We start from the raw sequence: 12826 nt of genomic DNA, 5'->3' as shown, positions 1-12826 counted from the left end.
CATGTACTGCATTGTCATTTTCCATTTCATGAGCTTAAGTAGCAACTCCTCAAGTCAACTGTAAACTCCTAACAGTCTAGAAGTGCCCAATCCAGTGATTTTCACACGGTGAATGCTTTCATGAATTGTTGAGTTTATTTGGCCTGAGTTCTAGTCATTATCAGTAACCACAACAATAGTAATTTCATATCTTTATGATGCTTCAAAGTTTACACAACTTCCTTTATACACATTCTCTCACTTGGTCTTTTAAGTAACTCTTTTAAGTAAGGCTGCTGTAATTATCCCTTTTTCACAGACGATGAAGCGGAGGCTAAGAGAAGGTATATTGCTTGCCCAGAGGCATGAAGTGAGTGTTTGAACTGGAACTTAAATACAGGTCTTTGACTTCAAATCCAGCACTTTTCCATCAAACTTTAGGCCTCGATTCTCTCACTTTCAAAAATGAAGAAATTAATTTAGATTATTTCAATGCAGCGCTGTCCATTAGAAATAGAATATGAGACACATATAATTTAAACTTTTCTGGTAGTCACATTTAAAAAGGAAAAAGAGACAGATGAAATGAATTTTAATAATAAACTTTTATTTAACTCAACTCAAAATATTTCAACATGCAATATTGATATTAGTAAGAGACTTTACTTTTTTTTTCTTTTGAAAGCTAATGTGCTTTTTTAACTTATGTCTTTAAGTCATAGGAACTTCTAAAGAATGAAAGCCAATGTGTTTATGACACTCTCAGCACATCACAATTTAACCACTTTTTAGGTGCTCAAAAGCCACACGTGGCTAGTGGTCACCATATTGGAAACCTCAGCTGTAATGTTTGAAAGGTAAATTTAGCTTTAAAACGAAGCTCTTATATCTAAGATTTCATGATCAAATTATTTGGAAATTATCTAAAAGAGTTATTTTCTGTACATTCTTGCAATAAAGGAGAACTGCCTGTTCAACAACTATCCCCCAGTAGAAAACTGGCTTTACCTAGATCCATCACAAAGCACTACTGCCATCTGGTGGTAGACTCTTGAATTGCAAGCAAATTCCCAAAGAGGAAATAATCAGGCTCTGGGAAGTAGTTTATCAAAGCAGATTCTACTGACTCCATATAACCAGGCGAGCTTGTTGAAGAATGCACAATGCTGGGCGCTGCTGAATCAAAATCTCCAGCACAAATCCCAAACCCCCAGATTTTCAATAAATGTCTCCAGTGATCATGCACACTGAAACTTGAGAATGGTTGATCTAAAGGACATGCCTATGTAATACAACCATAGAAAATTCATAGACAGTAAATGTCAGAAGACTACTCATTCTTTCCTGATACTGTTCTGATATTTGTAAGATTGCTACTTTCTCAGTTTCTACGTAGAAAAAAAACCCCACCCCCCAATACACACACACACACACACACATACACACAGTTGAAAAGAATCCATAATCCCACCACTTTTTTCAAAATTTAAAGGAAGAAAGAAGCATCATGGCCACTCCACCCCCCACTCCCCCACCCCCAACACACACACACACCCCTCAGACGCAACTCTGTAACAGTTACATACAGCTCAAGCCCTCACAGCTGTGTCCCCACTCCCAGCCTCTGCTCTCACCCTGCTCCCTCCACACCCAAGATCCAGCCAGGCCAGTGCCTTCACAGCTCTCCCCCTTCACCTCAATCCCCTTCTGAGACTTTGCAGAGCTGTCCCCTCCATCTGGAACAGCAGTCGCCATCCTACCTCCCAGCCCCCATGACTTGTCCCTCATAATGCAGCTCAGGCATCAGCTATTCAGGAAGCCCCTTGGGGGAGCCCTCTAGATTGTGCTGGGTGCCCCTCCTTCCCCTCGAAGTGCCCCCTATGGTAGCTGTATTGTCTGACTTCTCCACACAACTGTAAGCTCCTTATGGGGTAGGGCTGTGTCTCTTGTCTCTGTATCTGTGCCACCTAGAAAACACTCTGCCACAAAGCAGGCATTGTTAAGAATTTGCTGAGTGAATAAATGTTTTCTTTTCCTTTCCTTTCTTTTCTTTTCTTCTTTTTTGAGACGGGGTCTTGCTCTGTCTCCCAGGCTGGAGTGCAGTGGCACGATCATGGCTCACTGCAGTCCCAAACTCCTGGGCTCAAGCGATCCTCCCATCTCAGCCTCCTGATTAGCTGGGATTAGCATGCATCACCACACTCAGCTATTTTTTTTTATTTTTCTTTATTAATTTTGTTTTATTTTATAAGAGATGGGGCTTGCTGCATTGTCCAGGCTGGTTTCGAACGTCTGGGCTCAAGCCATCCTCCTGCGTCTGCCTCCCAAACTGCTGGTATTGCAGGTGTGAGCCACTGCACCCAGCCATAAATAAATGTTTTCAAAAGCATCAAGTAGTCTATCTGATTTAAATGATAATGCTAGTGCTGATGAGTCTGGAAGACACTAAGCAGTGTGGGCCTTTACTGGAGGCTCAGTAACATCAGCTTCCAGCTCTGAGGACGGAGCTGCAGACGTTATGAACGCTGACCAGAAGGGTTTGTGTCAGGGACTAGGGAGGGCAGTGATTTGGGCACCATGAACACAGTGAGACAGGGACGGGTGCAGGAAGAGGGCAGTAACAGAGTAACCCGGGAATGCCGTCCCCACCTCCCAGGAAGGGATCCATTTCCCCAGAGGACAGAGGCCTGCCGCATCTCGCCCAGCTAATCTGACAGAAGCCAGCTGCAGTGCTAGGCCTGCCCCCGGGAAGGCATGCTGAGGCTGGGAACCACATGCCACTGTTTGCCCCTGGGGGACAGGGGCACAAGGAGAGGGTAATTGACTTGTCTCCCAAGTTTATTTATTAATTCCTAGCTGCACCATTTGATGTGGTTTCCAGGAGGCACGCCGTTGAAATCTGCCCCCCTTCCCCCTCCTGGCTGCAGTGGCCCCAGGGAGGTGGGTGAAGCTCAGAGCCAGCCCACAAGTCAGACCAGGTGCAGGCAGGGGACTAGGAAGGGTGCCCACCATGCAGGAAGGCTCGCCGGCCCCAGCTCAGGCAGCAGACCATGGCATGGGGTGGGGTGCAAGGCAACAGTGGACAGTGTACTGGGGAGCCTGAGATGATGCGCCTCGGGACAAGTGGCCGCAGCTCTCTGCTTCAGCTTCCCCAGCTGTGAAAAGGAGAAATGAGTGGCAGCAGCTGCCGCTTCGTAGAGCTGAGTGAGGATACCAATGTAATGACGGTAGGAAGCACTGCTACAAGTCAGGGGCACCCTGCAACTGTCGAATGTTCCAGACCGGCAAGTGTGTATCTCTAGGTGCCGGGTCTAGGCCTAACTTTGCTCCTAATTTTATGTTTTCCGAATTTCCTATGCTTCCTACAATTAGCATGAATAAGCTGTATAACCAGGGAAACATCAGACTAAAGAGAATGGGAAGCGTGTGGCCTAGAAATGGAGCCACGTCTCAACAAGCAGGGTGGTTACAGGGTTGAGGGAGCAAGGGGGTGATCCCTTCACCCCGGGCTCCAGCGAGGAAGGACACCTCAGATGCAGGGAGAGAGTGGAGCCTGAAGGGTAAAGGGAGGGGGTGATGACTTGAATGAAGGTAGCCACAGACTCCAACCAGAGGAAACGGGAGCCAGGCCCCAAGATTCTCTATGCAAGGCAGTGGCTCTCCTGGCTTTCAGCCTTTGAAGGGTCAGCACAAGTGACCTTCATTCAGCTGGTGTGCTCCCCACTGTGTGGCTCCAATCCCCTGGACTCTCTGTAGAGACTCTACCTGCTTTCTAGGATGGACGATTGAGCACAGCATGACCAACCAGGAGGAGAGAGGTAAGTGCAGAGGTCAGGGGTCCTCCACACTCACCCATACCCACCGTCCCCGGGCCCCACAACTGTGTCTGTGTGTGCAGACCCTGGTCCCAAGGAAGTGGCCATGGCTTCCAAGAGGTGCATGCCTGCCCAGGCCCCAGGCCAGGGTCCCAGTCCCCTCACCCCTCACCCTGTGGCTCCCCTGCTCATTCCCATCGATACTCTAGAGAAGACGCTGCTGACAAAGAAAATGTTGAAAGATTTCACAAAGTTAGCAGCAAATCAAAGTCCTGGGAGCCCTGAAACTGACATAGTAGAGATGTAGGGCACCTGCCCTTTGCGATTCTGGGAGCATTGGCTGCATTCCAATCACTTACACACTTTTCCGACATGTCTTTGCCTCTGAGCACTAGTTCCTACTGCATTTGTTCAGTGGGCAGAAAGTGTCCCTGCCCCATGTTCACAGCCTAGAATCTACCCCTTTCCTTCATTCCTCTGCCACGAGACCACTCACACAAGGCCGGTGTGTGGCCAGGTCAGAGGGCTTTGCCACAGGCCTAACCAGTGTCTCCCCACTGAGGAAGGCCAGGCAGCCCTCCCCAGTGGATGCAGGCCTTTGTGAGGAGTTTCCGTGGGCTGGGCTGCCAATCTGGGGGGCCTTGAGCTGTGTCCACGTTCACATTTCTTCACTCAACAATCATAGGCCCCACTCCGTGCCAGGCTCCAGGCCCAGCCAGGCCAGGCTGTGTGCACACACACACCACACTGTCACACACCCAGGCCGAACAGGGTCCCCCACTCTCTTGCAAGAACTGGACAGAACTCACACTTGTGTTCACACCCAGCTGGGCCACACTGGCATTCACACGCTCACCTGGACTGGCTAAGTTCCTGCGCAAGGGGTTTCTGCCTCTGCCCACAGGATGATCCCCACACCAGGGACAGATGCCACTTTTTGTGTCAGGGAAGAAGATACCCCGAGGTCCACTGGAGAGGCCGGGGCCACTCTGGGTAGGGTGTGAATGGGGGCTGGGACCCAGGCTAGCATAGGGCCTGGCTTCTGTCCCCCAGGTCCCTCTGGGCCAGTTGGCCTGTGGGCCGGGAGCTGTCTTAGGCTGACACAGCTCCCTGCCCACAGGTCAGGGAAATCCAAACACAGAAAGGAGGTCTCAAGAATGTCCCAAATGAGAAATGGATGCAGTTCTGCCTGCTTTCCTCCCCAGGCCTCAGCCATTTCCCCACTCAAAGCCTCTCCCAGCCAACACCCCTCCTCCAGCCTCTTCCGCTCTCATGGCCTCTGTCCCACCTGCCATGATCCCACCTGATCATGTGGCCAGCCTCTCATCCTAAACGCCTACTTCATCAGGTAACTCCTCTTTCAAGAACCTTTGAGAGCTCCCCTTACCCCCGCCCCAGCGCCCCATTGCCTAAGGAGGACCTCTGGCTGGCACTCAAACCCCTCAGGATGACCTGGAGCTGACCTTCCTGCCTTAGCCGCCTCTTTTCCCTTCCCCAGCTCCCTCTGGACCTGGGTCCACACCGCCATTCCATAGAGGCATTGCTCTTTTCCAGCTCTGCGTCTTTAGCAAAACTTCCCTGAACCTCCTCTCCTCTTCCTTCTCCCGGAATGTCCTCTTTTCCTCCAGATCCTCCCCACCTGGCAGGGCCCAGCTAAACCTCCACCTCTTCCAAGAAGCCTTCCCTGATGACACAGCCCCCATGGAACGCTCCTCGCTGCCTCCTCTCTGTACTCTGCTTTTCCTCCCACGACACCTCATCTCCTGCCGGGGACTTTGCTCTCCGCTGCCTGGGCCGTCTCCTCTTCCCTGCTTGTCCTCCCCTGAGCACAGAGCTGGACACACAGGCCCCAGCTCCCGGAGGAAGGTACGGTGGGCCTCCCTCGCCCCAGCCTACTCCAGCCACACAGTTTGTGTGATTGTCTTTCCCTGCATGCTGTAGGTCCCCAGCCGGCCCAGCTCCCACCCCCACGCCGCCCCGGTGCAGAGGCAGCTGCTGCCCCAGGAGTGCTGAGGCTCCCAGTCAGGCTGGGGCCTGCTCCGCTGGGCGGGAACCTCGCACATTCCTTCAGAATTAAACAAGGGCCCGCTCGTTCCAGGCTCCCCAGGATGAGGATCATCCGGTTTGCTTTTTCCCTCTCCAGGCAGCAAGGCCCACTTGGTTCCAAAGGAAAGTTCTCCGGGCAATGACCTCAACAGCCGCAGGGAAGGGTGAAGTGTCACATCTGTGGCCATTTGGAGACCCGGGTCAAGGCCTGAGACTCTGCCCTGGGACCCCTCATGCCTGGTGTTCATTCCGCCATCCATCTCCCATACTCACACACACGTGCATAGGCACAACACACACACACGCAGACACACACACACGTAAACACACGTGCACAAATGTAAGTGTGTACCCACACAGACATGTGTATATACACACAACATACACATGTAAACACACAAAGACATGCACACAAGTGTAAATACAGACACACGCAGACACACATGCAAAGCACACACATACGTACACAAGCACACTTGCAAACACACGCATGCACACACATTCCCCCCTGCTGCCCTTGAATGACCCTGAGGTGGGCTGGGTGGCCTGGCCACAGTGACAGGGCTGAGTCTCTGGCAAGAAGCCCCCCCTCCTCTCCCCAGAGCAGTTCGGGAAGAGGGCAGAGCTGTGATTTGAAGCATGGCAGATCGTTTTTCACAGTTCACCTTCAAACAACCTCGGCCCAAGAGACAGAGTACTTTTTAGCAAAGACAAAAAAAAAAAAGATTTCCCATCACACTGCCCCCAGCCCACGGCTGTGTGTAGTGAGAGAAACAGCCAAGTGGAGTGGGAGGGAGGGTGCAAGGTCAGGCTGAGCTGCCACATACCCCTGGGCTTCTGGAATAGGCCACAGCGGCCGTGTCTGCTGGGTGGATAGCAATGTGGGAGGGCTTCAAAGCATCTCCCAAAAAAATGTGCTCAACGCTTGGCTCCAGTGGCACCCCCTAAATCTCTCCTTGCTCTGCGGATCCCTCTGCCTCTGCCTCCACTTCTCCTAACCTCCCTTGCAGTAGCTGGCCCATGAGTGTGAGGATATCAGGGACCCAGGCGGTCCCGTGCACAGGACAATGAGACAGGCAATGAGATAGCGCTCTCCAGCAGACAGAGATGGGGCCTCGTGGGACAGTCTCAGGTGGTCACGCCATCTCTAGAGGTCCACAGGGCTCCCAGTTCCTGGATGGTGGGAACAGAGATGGTTTAAGACCACTCCCATATTTCCTCCAGACACTGGGCAGGCTTTGAGAGTAGATTCTAGCAATGTTTGAAGAAACAAGAGAAGCCATAATCCCTTGCTCCAGCCCAGTCTACGAGGTTGTTGCAGTCACCTTCCTAAGACTTGGTCCATGAAACTAAGTCACATGATCCTGGTCAGATTCACTGAGCGTGGCAAAATGCTCCACACCAGCCCAAGCCCTGGACAGTCGCGTGGCCTGGCCACGGCCAGTCCAATAACATGGCACAGAAAAAGATGCCTTTCCAAGGTACTTTATTTCCATTGGTCGGGAAGTTATAATATGCTGACAGTGTTAGAAGAAGTACTTCACTGCCATCTGCAGAAAATATGACATAAGAGATACAGAAATTGCCCACCTTTGGAGACAATGAAATTATGTTAAAAAAATGAAGGTTTCCAAATAATAAACCGTCCATGATCCAAGCAGCACCCCCTCACCGCGCCCTTGTGCTGTCTGCGGCAGCCTTGCATGAGGCCTCCGTCATCCCTGCTCTGGGCTGAACCATGTCCCCCTAAGAGCCATATTGTTGAAGTCCTAATCCCAGCACATCAGAATGAAACTGTATTTGGAAATAGGGCCATTAAAAAGGTATTAAGTTAAAATGGGGTTGTTAGGGGCTGGACGCAGTAACTCATACCTGTAATCCCAGCACTCTGGGAGGCCAAAGTAGGATGATCACTTAAGCCCAGGAGTTCAAGACCAGCCTGAGCAACATAGCAAGACCCCTGTCTCTACAAAAATAAATAAATAGCCGGGTGTGGTGATGCACACACACCTGTGGTCCCAGCTAGTCGGGAAACTAACATGAAGGGATCGCTTGAACCCAGGAGTTCAAGGCTGCAGTGAGCCATGCTTGTGCCACTGTACTCCAGCCTGGGCAACAGAGTGAGACCCTGTCTCAAAAAAAAAAAAAGGTAGGGGGCTTCTTAGGGTGGACCCTAATCCAGTCTGCTTGGTGTCCTTATAAGGGGAGCAGCTCAGGACACACAGAGAGACAACAGGGGCATGCCTGCACAAGCTGTGAAGAGGCAATGAGAGGGTGGCTATCCGCAAGCCGAGGAGAGATGCCTCTGAGAAAACAGAGCCTGCTGGCACCTTGATCTTGGACGTCCAGCCTCCAGGACTGTGAGAAAATAAATGTGTGTTGCATAAGCCTTTCAGTCTGCAGTACTCGCTCTGGCAGACCAAGCTGGCTAACACAGCCCTTCCCCAGCCAGCTACTATACTGGTCCCATGCCCCCATACCCAGGACAGGCCTTTGCCTCCCTCAAAATAAAACTCAGTGTCGGCTGGGTGCGGTGGCTCACCCCTGTAATCCCAGCACTTTGGGAGGGTGAGGCAGGCAGACAACCTGAGGTCAGGAGTTTGAGACCAGCCTGGCCAACATGGTGAAACCCTGTCTCTACCAAAAATGCAAAAAAATTAGCTGGGTGTGGTGGCATGCACCTGTAGTCCCAGCTACTCAGGAGGCTGAGGAAGGAGAATCCCTTGAACTTGGGAGGTGAAAGTTGCAGTGAGCCAAGATCACACCAGTGTACTCCAGCCTGGGTGACAGAGTGAGGCTCCATCTAGAAAAAAAAAAAAAAAAAAACTGTAACAAAAATAAAACAAAACTCCGTGCAATGGGGACTGTCAGATGGCCTTGAAAATGCAGACCAGTGGTTCCTGCCCTATACACATGAATGTCACCTCTTCCATTCAGGCGAGCACTAGGGCAGGGTTCAGCACCCCCAGGCCACAGTCCCCCAACACCCCTCACCCAGGTCCCTCCTGGGCAATGCTGCACCCCCCACCCAACACCAGACAAAGCGCCATGAAGCAGCTGTTCTGTGGCTCACAGATGGGCCGTGTGGAGCAACGCTGGCTGCCCTCTGCCTCCGCCAGGCAGGCCATGCACACCAAGCCCTCTGCATGAACCATCCAAGCCCCCACGACAGGTAGAAGGAGAGCCCTGGAGAGGCTGGGGCTGAGGAAAGCCATGTCCTCCCTCCCCTCCATTCAAACAGGGAAGACATCCCGGAGCAGAGGGGGGTCAGAGTTTCCATAAAGGGAGGGTGTTAGGGGCTCGGCAGACACCGTCAGGGCTGACTTCTCCACTGGCCCAGCAGGCACAGCACCCAAGTCCATGAGTCTGTCAGGAGCCCATGACAATATTTTCATTTTCAAAAAAATCAGAAGAAAAAAAGAATATTATAATGATTAATATGTAATAAAGAATCCAGCCCGGCTTATACCCACCTTTATGCCCACACAGTCGTGAAGTATGATTTTTCATATTTTTCTTGGATAGGGGGATGGGGGTGGAAGCGCTTGGGGCCAGGAAAGTCACAGTGTGCCCTGGGAGCTGTGGGTGTTGTGGGTATCAAGGGCTGGGCTCACCTGGCGTGGGGGCTCACTGCCTCTCTCCTTCCCAGGGTTCTAAAACCGAAGCCTCTCAGGATGGCCGCCAGCAAGTCCCAGAACCTCATTCTTCCCTTCTCAAAGCTGCTACAACAACCACCTTACATCCATGTGACAAACTCATCCTGGAGGCCACTGGATGAAATAAGGGGCTCAGAGCAGAGAGGAAGAGGGACCCCTTGAGCCCGGATCAGTGCAGGGGCTGGGCCAGGGGCTGGAGCTGGGCAGAGTGTCCCCACTTTGTGCTAGAGATGGGCTGAGCAGTGCCTCTTCCTCAGACCTGTGTCCATTCCCAGCTCACAAAGCCTTCCACCCAGGCCAGGTTCAAATTAGCCTGCCTGTCCTCACTCAGCTGGTTGTAATTGCAGTCCCTTGTGCTAGGGTTTCACTTTCAATGTTGATTTATGGGAAACACAAGGTTGCCTGAAATCCACTTGAATTCCTCCTCAGTGAAGCAATGGTCCTGGGAGGGTGGGAAGGGCCCTTGCATCCCAAAGGGGATGGGGGAGGAGGAGCAGGGCTCATCCACACAACTGGAGCTGTCTCCGCAGAAGGGAATGCGCCCAGGGACCTGAGCCACTCTCTGGTGGGCTACGAGGAGCTCTCCTTGGAGAAAGGTTATGTTCACCCAGTGGAATTCTATGCAACGTTGAAAATAAGTGAGCCAGACTTACACACGTCAACACACATGGATCTCGCCAACATGTTGAAAGAAAAAAAAACTTAATTGCAGAAGAATACATACTAGAATGCCACTTATTTATACAGTTTCAAAGCATAGAAAACAGCCCTGTAAATATTTCAAGAAAACTTGCATATGTGGTTAAAAAAAATTAAAGAAATTCATAAGAAATACCAAATATAGGATAGTGGTTCCTTCTTTGGGGTGCAGGGTGCACAGTGGAAGGGAGGTGTATTAGGGAGCTGCACCCAGGGGTTCCACCTGGATTTGCTGGTTTTGTTTCTGAAACTAATTTGTGGTTTCATGGGTGTTCATTAGATCACTATGTGTTTTGGCATGTCTGCTTTTTATTTATTTTGTTTTTAATTATTTTGGTTTTGTCTTGTTTGGTTGGTTGTTTTTTGATTTTTGTTTTGGTCGCATGTTAATCAGGGGCAGAGCTGGAACTCTGAGCTCCTTCCATGCCACTGGGAGCCCCAGTGACCCTGGGACCTACGTAACTGCCCCTGTGTGACCTGGGCCTGGTGATCACTGCCAGGTTGGCCTTGCAGAGCTAGACTGAGCCTTAGAACACCTTCTGGGGCACAGCTGGGGGAGTAGGCCCTGCACCCCCCTCCACCTGGAAGCTACACATTGGAGAGAAGCTGAAGCCACAGTCACAATGCTGAGTCTCAGGCCAAAGACTGCGCTCCCCCTCCACCCAACCTGGGAAAATGAGGCAAAACTGGAGACTTCAAGATCATCCCCTGCCAAACCCAATGATTTTGCAGTATTCCCTCTCACTGGCAGAGGCACCCCAGCCCTCCACTGGTTCATACCAGAACCCCTGAAGCCACCCTTGACACTCCCTCTCCCTCATCCACATATTCAATCCCATCACCCACCTGAGAGAAAGCACCTGGCTGGGATGCCCACTGCCTCCCTTTCCTGCCCCTATATCCCAGAGGCCAGGCTCACAAGGGCCTTGATAGGACACGCCCAGTGAAAACACTGAGGTCTGTGTCCCTCCCTGGAGAAAAAGCAGGACAGCTGAGGCTAGACATCTGGCTCCTAGAAAATGAAAACATTTTTCAACCTTTCACCATAGGGTGTGAGTCCTCACAGCACCTGATACATGGATTCTAAAGTCAGTTCAGGGCTGAGGGCCGGAAGTCATAATGCACATCTCCAAATATCAAGTATAACAGCTCGACCAGCAGTGGTGGCTCACGCCTATCATCCCAATGCTTTGGGAGTCCAAGGCGGGAGGATTGCTTGAGCCAGGAGTTAGAGACCAGCCTGTGCAACATGGTGAAACCCTGTCTCTACAAAAAATAAAATAATTAGCCAGATGTGGTGGTGTGCGCCTGTAGCCCCAGCTACTCAAGGAGGCTGAGTAGGGAGGATCATATGAGCCCAGGAGGTTGAGCCTATAATGGCATCACTGCACTCCAGGCTGGGTGACAGAACAGGACCATCTCTCAAAAAAAAAAAAAAAAAAAAAAAGGAAAGAATGACAGCTGTATCACCGCTCCCAGCAGCAGAGGGACAAGGTGGCCACAGCTAGCCAACAGGCATGTTTTGCTTGGCCCATGCCGTGCTTGAAATTGGAATTTGCTGCCAACATGTAACATTAGGAGGGTTCACATAAAAATCCAGATTTGAAAACAGACAAACTGACTTCACCAGCCGGCATTCTCCCACTGCACCTCCCTTCCAGCAACAAAGGGAGACCCTCCCCAAGACTCCCCGCCCTGTGACTCAGCGCCATTTGGTGTCTTTCCTCAGTCCTGCCTCTCTTACTACACTGCCACCCTGGTCCCTGTAGGCACTGAAGTTTGTGAGTCCTCATTTTATTTAATTATTTAGGGACAGGGTCTCAGTCTGTCCCCCAGGCTGGAGTACAGTGGTACGATCACAGCTCACTGCAGCTTTGAACTCCCAGGCTCAAATGATCCTCCTGCCTCAGTCTCCCAAATAACTGAGACTACAAGCTCATACCACCATGCCCAGCTACATTTTTTACTTTTGTAGAGACAGGGTCTTGCCATGTTACCCAGGCTAGTCTCAAACTCCTGGACTCAAGTTATCTTCCTGCTTCGGCCTCCCAAAGGGATGGGATTATAGGCGTGAGCCACTGTGCCTGGTCCGACTCCTCATTTTGGAAGCTGAGGAACAGTTTTGCTAGTGGGAAATATGCTTCCATGCTCTGTGTGTTCAGCAGGACCACGCTTTCCCAGCCTACAGTAGACAAGGTGGGAGATAAGGGCCCAAGAATTAGGAAAGAGGGCTTGAGTGCGGCAGCCAACCAAGGCTGCGGCAGGAGCAGATGGCCATGTGCTGGGACTTACTGTCAAGTGGGTGGGAGAGGCCGGGTTAGAATCACCCTAGAGCTGCGCTGGTGAAGATGTGGAGGTGATAGCTGAGTCCGGTGAGGGCTGTGGGTGGGATTCAATCCTTGCAGTGTGAGGGCTCAGCTTGTTTCTCTTTAGATTCTAAAGTAAGATACTTCTCAGAGCACATGGTCACCCCCCTCGGTCCTTCTTCCCCCACCCACAGACACTGAGCTTTCCAAACGTCTGGGCCTTCCAACCCACACCAGGGGTCTAAGCCTGCCCCCAGAGATTTCCAACACAGAAGTGGCTGCGAGGCTCACTCACTGCAGGGAAGGCCACCGGCCTGGAGACAAC

General features: G+C 51.4%; 1 long non-coding RNA gene across 1 annotated transcript; it reads left to right on the top strand.

Annotated features, from left to right (window-relative positions):
- Window positions 1-2272: 2272 nt before the first annotated feature.
- LOC116270271 lies at window positions 2273-10202 on the top strand. Its single transcript, XR_004178240.1, has 2 exons — window positions 2273-3797; window positions 9490-10202. It is a non-coding gene; the product is annotated as an uncharacterized LOC116270271 (long non-coding RNA).
- Window positions 10203-12826: the final 2624 nt, after the last annotated feature.

This window comes from Papio anubis, chromosome 14 (genome assembly GCF_008728515.1).
Source record: "Papio anubis isolate 15944 chromosome 14, Panubis1.0, whole genome shotgun sequence".
Taxonomy (NCBI): Eukaryota; Metazoa; Chordata; class Mammalia; order Primates; family Cercopithecidae; genus Papio; species Papio anubis.
Note: the sequence above shows the minus strand (reverse complement) of the source record. Positions and strands in the feature narration are given on the sequence as shown.